Source organism: Diospyros lotus, chromosome 5 (assembly GCF_014633365.1).
Source record: "Diospyros lotus cultivar Yz01 chromosome 5, ASM1463336v1, whole genome shotgun sequence".
Taxonomy (NCBI): domain Eukaryota; kingdom Viridiplantae; phylum Streptophyta; class Magnoliopsida; order Ericales; family Ebenaceae; genus Diospyros; species Diospyros lotus.
This window is the reverse complement of record NC_068342.1, coordinates 14,463,059-14,469,713: the sequence shown is the minus strand read 5'-3', so window position 1 is coordinate 14,469,713 and position 6,655 is coordinate 14,463,059.

Here is a 6,655-nt window from a genome sequence, read left to right as displayed (position 1 = left end):
GGTCATAATAATTGGGGTCAAGTATGTAGTGGTGGTGGTGCCTTCGGCTGCTGTTCCATAAATAGAACATTTTTGTCTTGATTCTGGTTCGGTATTCTTGCACGTTGTAATCAGGTGAACCACAATTTAATCTTAAAATATATAATGTGTCTCTCTCTCTATTTCTTTTTCTGAGATAGATATTCATTTTATATTTGTTCATGTATAGATTTCCTTTTTTTTTTTTTTTTTTTATGCCCACTTACATTTATGCATAGACTATTCTCGCATTATCAACACGACTAGTAGTAAAAGACAAATATATATATATATACATATATATATATATCTATGGGTCTAATGAATGATAAGACCATATGGATAAAAATATATTCAAAAGGTCTCGGTAAGGTAGGACCAATGAACATGTGGTAGTGTGGTTTTTGGCTTGCAATTATGACTTGAATTTGGGTGCACAACTTATAATTTAGTGTCATGGATAGGCTGCAATTATTTTGAAGGTTGATTGGTTGAATGACACTCAACAAGTATCAGTTGAATTTAAACTGTACATGAAGCTATGCCTATTCAGCCAGTCTGATAGCTCGTTTGGATTTTAATGGAAAAATTATTAATTTTCTAAGGTAAAGTCATGTGTCCAATTATGAGCCCTAAGTGTTATTAGCAAAGTTAAAATATGGAGCTCGTAATAATATCAAATTTGGAAGGTAATATTGTTGAACCCTCGTGCTCTACTAAGATCTTTTCTAACTTATCTCTTTATCTCGCTCTTTATTATATTATAAATAATTTATTCTCTATTTTTAACTTGTCTAAAAAATTATATATGTTCCAACCACACTTTCTATTCTCTTTTTTATTTCATTCTCTATCTCATTTATTTATTTTAATAAATTTTAATTTTATTTATTTTATATTTTTTTATAATTTTTACACATACACAAATCAATAATTAAATACATAAATTAATAATTAAATACAAAAATAAATAAAAAATTTCATAAAATCACAAGAAAACTTATAATCGTTTTGCTAAAAGAAGACGCTATTGCTGGAGGTGATCGTCGTTGTCACTGCTACTTTTCACCATTGTTGCTACTTGTTGTCGCTACCACTTTTGTCGGATCTGGTGTCTGTAAGTTGTGAGTACGCCTATAGTGCTTGTTCTTTTTCATCGCCGCTACTGTTTCTTGTCATCCTTGCTGTTGTTTGTCGTTGGCTGTTTTTTTCCAATTCTAGATTTACGAGGGAGATCTGTTAGGATAAGAAGAATATGGAGCGATTTGAAGCTCAACAACTCTAGTGAGTAATTTAAATCTCAACAAAAATTTGACGAATAACAAGACAGATAGATAGTCATGTTAGAATGGATTTTCAACAATTGTCTATTCAAATTTTGGGTCGACTAGTATTTTTGTAGGCAACCCCGCCCGGATATCCCAACCGCCCGGTCTATCCGAACGAGAGCGCCTATATAAGAGAAGAGAAACAAATACAAGACAAAAATACCCTGGCATGCATACATACGAAAAATACAACAGCGGAAGCAAAATAATATACATGCACGCCTACAAGTACTCTGCTGGAACAGCAGTCAAGGAGTATATAAAAATATACAGACATCTGTGCCAACGATAAAAGATACAAGGAACAACCAGGCACAGTCAAAAATGAGAGTCAGAACTCTTAACAAAACATCAGAGAAAACGGGGGCAGCTAACTGTACACCCTACCGACACGGCTGGCTGCTAGGTGGCACGGTCCTCGCCCTCGACTTTAGCCTTACCCTTACCTGGAATGATGGAAAGCAAGGTGAGTCGCAAGACTCAGCAAGTTTATATGAAAATGAAGGCTGGTAAACGAAACAGAAGAGGAGATCACCCCAAATATAAACCCACATGAACACACAAGCCATGTGACGCAACAACGCAACAGTGCCGCATAATAAAACATATACCGGTCCTTGGGGCCCACATAGAACACCTGGCACCCAAGTCCCATACCAACCTGCCGCTGCCCTGAAAGGCAACATAAATCACCACAAACCTGTGCGCACTGTCCCGGGTCGGTACTCCCGTCACCCGTATCCCTGCCGGTACTCCCGACAGCTGAGCCAAAGGCTCCCTCGGAACGGTACTCCCGTCCGAGAACTAATAACTACCAGTAACCATGCAATGCATATAAAATGCAAGGCGTAATGAGCACCAACGTGATACAAGGCGCCCATACATCCAGGCATCAAGCCATGCTCCGCCCACGTAGTAAATCACACGCGATGCATATGCCCGTGCTGGATGCAACCTGACCAATCTAAAATGTCCGTGATCAAGCATAACCAAATCATGATGATCCCATCATGCAGCCCGAACCCATGTGCATACCAAACCATGCAACAAAAATGAAATAATCAGGCATGCTATAATCACATAACGATAGAGTAGGTTAGCAGTGCCTGACACCGGTCAGCGGTTAGTGACTAGGAGAGACCATCTGACAGCCTAAAATAGACCATACAACAGTTTCACCGTCACCGAACGGCTAACCCTTGCCCCCACTGCCCAACCGCTCTAGCGAATAAATAACCGAAAATCCATAATAATACCCGACAGCTAAGAACTTAGCCCCGGGTGAGTACAACATCATTCCCATAGGATTGGGGGTGATACAAACCCCCGTAGGCAACCAATGATTAATACTCTCGAAATCAGGTTAATAAATTAAATTATTAAACACACCGTTTAAATTTCATAATTTATTAACAGCTAAATCTAACGAAGGGAGGCCAAATAAATTGACATCGAAAGAATCGACAATGAGGGTATATAGAACTTGCCTTTCCGGAGATAGCCTTAAGCTCAGTTTGACCAAACACGGTCAAAGTTATACCAACTGCAATATTCCATTTATTGACAAAATTAATAAAATTGGGCTCCAAATAAAATTTCAACCGCAGAGAATATTAATTACTAGTTTAATTACATACCTGGATAATTAAATCAGGGATTAAACGGAGTTTAATCCAATTTTTGAAGCCCCAAAATTCTCAGATTTACGTCGCGCACGCTGCTGAATTTTCTGCCAAAATTTGCTCACTGTTTGAGCAAAAGAAGTGCCCGAAATCGGGCTTAAAAATTCGACCGAAAGTGAGCAAGGGAGGGGCGCCACGTGGCAGCGCGCGACAGGCCGCTGGGGGAGGCCACCGCCTCTATCAAAACGACGTCGTTTTGACGTCAAGGGCTAAATTAAATCAGCCAAAATTCCTCAGTCTCGCGCGCCTGCCCGCGGATTCGATCCCACGTCCATAGCCTGGTCGCCCTCGCGCGCGACCGCATGCCTATTCAACCTATATAGGATTTAAGTTATATTTAAGGTGAATTTTTGGCCTTTCCGTGATTCACGCCAGCACCCTTAAGTTTCCATTAATTACACTAACACCCACTTAATTAATTACATTAACACCCGAAATTTCTGAAAATCCCACAATTAAATTTATTTTAGTTTTTTTCTGTAATTCTAGAAATTCTTAAAATAATTAAATTAATTATCTTAAATTCTTATTTCCTTAAAATCACCTAATTTAATTTTATTTAACCACCACAAATTATTTTGATATTTCTCTTAAACCCAATTACCCCAAAATTAATTTAATTACCATATACGGGCGTTACAATTTTCTTTTTGCATTAGAGATGGCCTAAGTTATCCCCTGGAGTGAGTTGTGGTTTGGTCCACATCTATTGAAGTTGTGTGTACAAGTATGATCTATTGTTTGACTAGTCAAATTTTACTTTTTCCACCATAATTATTAAAATTTGATTTTTGTTGTAATTTAGTTTTTATTTTTATTTTTCATCAAGCTTTGTTAATAAAAAAATAACATGGTATATATTAATATAAACTCAAAATCACTTAATTGTGTAGTTTATGTTAATTTTATTATTAAATGATTTTCAGGCTCATATTGATGTATTATAGGCAAAAGCCTTAAAAATGACTATTTAAGGTCACTTTGTTAGAAAATTCAAAAGGATTAACAATATTATATTGTGTCATTGTGACACTAATTAATCTCATACTTAGTTAGGTAATATTTGTTTAAATGAGTAAGATAATATTAGAATATTTTTTTAATCAAGATATCAAATTATCAAAATAAAATTGAGAGATAATCGAAATAATATGGTAAGGCAGACTTTTAAAAAGGGGGTAAATTGGTACACTTAAAAATTCGAGAGTAAATCAAATTTATTTTTATGAAAAGTGTGATTTAACACAAGTGAGAATTATCAAGGAAATACCTTAAGCAATAAGTGAAACAAAACATGCAAGCAAGAGAAAAATATAATGATTTATAGTGGTTTGGTTTAATTCAAGCCTACTTCATTACTTTATCCCTTCACTAATTGAAAGAAATAATCTCCTATCACAAGATAGGCTTTCTAGAATGCTAGATACTACAACCTCTTACAATATTTGTAGGCCCTCCAACACTCGTTAGATAATACAAAAAAATTGCTTCAATAAAAAGAGAAAATATGAGAATTAAACTTTGTAGTTACAATATCTATTAATTGATACAAGACTTGAAAAGTGAATAACAATGAATGCAACAACAACCTTAACAAAATTGTGATAATTTAAGCATGAGAAACAAAATATAAACACTTGTATGTTGGAGCACTTTGACACTTGTAATGAATATCCTCTAACCCCATAAATGTTGTACCAACCAAGTATTTATAGTTGAGGATAGGTGCTACCAAAAGTTAAATCTTTCAAGGTAGTTGGAGTGCATTTAATGCGTTCAAAATTAGCTGTTGGAAGCTCGTGCGATAAAAACAATTGATAAATTCATTGAACTGGTTGATAAGTTAGAGTAAAAATTTAAACACTGATCGACAGGTGAATCAAGGTAGTTAACATTTATCTAAGAACGATCAACAAGACTTGATGTAAAGTCGGTCAACAACAAACTACAAAGAATATACTGTGCAAGCGATTGATAACCTGTTATGGTGGGTCAACAACATGAGGCAAACCGGTTGACAGGTTATTATAACCGGTCGATAACTTGTCTCGTGTTTATGAAAAAAATTACTTTGATTTCTCCAACAATCCTAGGCTTGAATTTTTACTTTGGCCAAAGTGTTGTTTTTCCAATCTCCATTTAGAAGATGTGTCGAAGAAAATAATTTGATTGAATGAAGTTTTAATTTGACTCGAAATTGATTTGTTTTCATAGGATAAAGTATAGCATAATTTGTTTTTGAAAAGCATTCAATAATTTGTTTTTGAATCATCAAAACCAAAACATGAGGCATTTCAAGATTTTTATTAAATTGTTTGTTAAATTTTTTATAATGCATTGGAGGACATATACGTTATTTTTTTCTTATCTATAAGATTCAAGATATATGCTTATCTAGGGGGGAGATAAACATATTTAAAAAATATCAGATAAGAAGTCACGTGAGTTCTTTTTCAAGGGTCGCTAGATAATTTTAACAGATATATTAAAAATGATAAAAGTCTGAAATATTTTTTATATTTTAATTTTTTTGATTTATATCTTAATTAACAAATACTAAACAATAGTGGGATTAAGAATTGAAGGTAGGAACCCAAACTCACAAAGATGTTTTTACATCCTCCAAATACACATTTGCTTACTTAACCGGAGGAGTTTAAAGGTGAATGGCCTAATAATAATATTGTTATTAAAGATTTAGCAGAGATTAATTATAGTGGCATGAGTAGTTATTATTGTATAGAAATAGCAAGGGAGTGGAGTGGAGAGTGCTTTGGTTGTGTGGCAGCCACAGGCACAGGCATATGCATGGGTTTGACTATGCAATCATCTCATGTTTCTCTCCATTTGGTAACTTGCTTGTCCCAATCAAGTTTGTCACCAAATGGGGCATATTTTCTGCATCACATCCACACCTCATACGCCTGCCCGCACGTGATCACAATCCTCAGCCCCCACCCAAATATTAATAAGTAAAGTTTATAAGTGAATATCACTCAAAGTGCTTTGTGTTTGTAGTTTTTATTTTTGATTATAAAACCCCCCATCGACTCTTTTTAAAATTATCGATCTTAGATCTCTTAGTATTTGTGCTCTTAATTTTGATAGACAAGATAAATTATAGGTGAAAATTTTATTTTATTGCTAAAAATAAAAAATCGAACTCACAATCTATTAGTATAAATCTTAACTTATCGTAGATTAATGTCCTGACAGTCACGTCAATTTTTTTTATTCCTTACAAATGAGTCAAAATAAAAAAAAGGGGGAAATTGAGAATCAAATTAAACGGCAGGCGGAGTTGAATTCAATTAGCATTAAAATAAAAACAGAAACAAAAAAAAAAAAAAGGAAAAGCTGTGGGAAAACTAATTCCAAGACACGGAGCGGGATCACAGCCCTCGAGACCAGCGGTCCGGATGGAATCGGGGACCGTCGGATGGAAGGGCGGATGAAATAAATTAAGAGAAGTGGAGGGGGGATGCATGGCACGCGATGCGGTCCCTACCACACCATAACCCATCCCCACTCACTCTTCGCTGACAAGTGTCGGCACCGTAACTCCCACTTCCACGTCCCACTTCTCACTTTGAGCGGACATTATCCTTTGAGCCGGAGCCGGAGCCG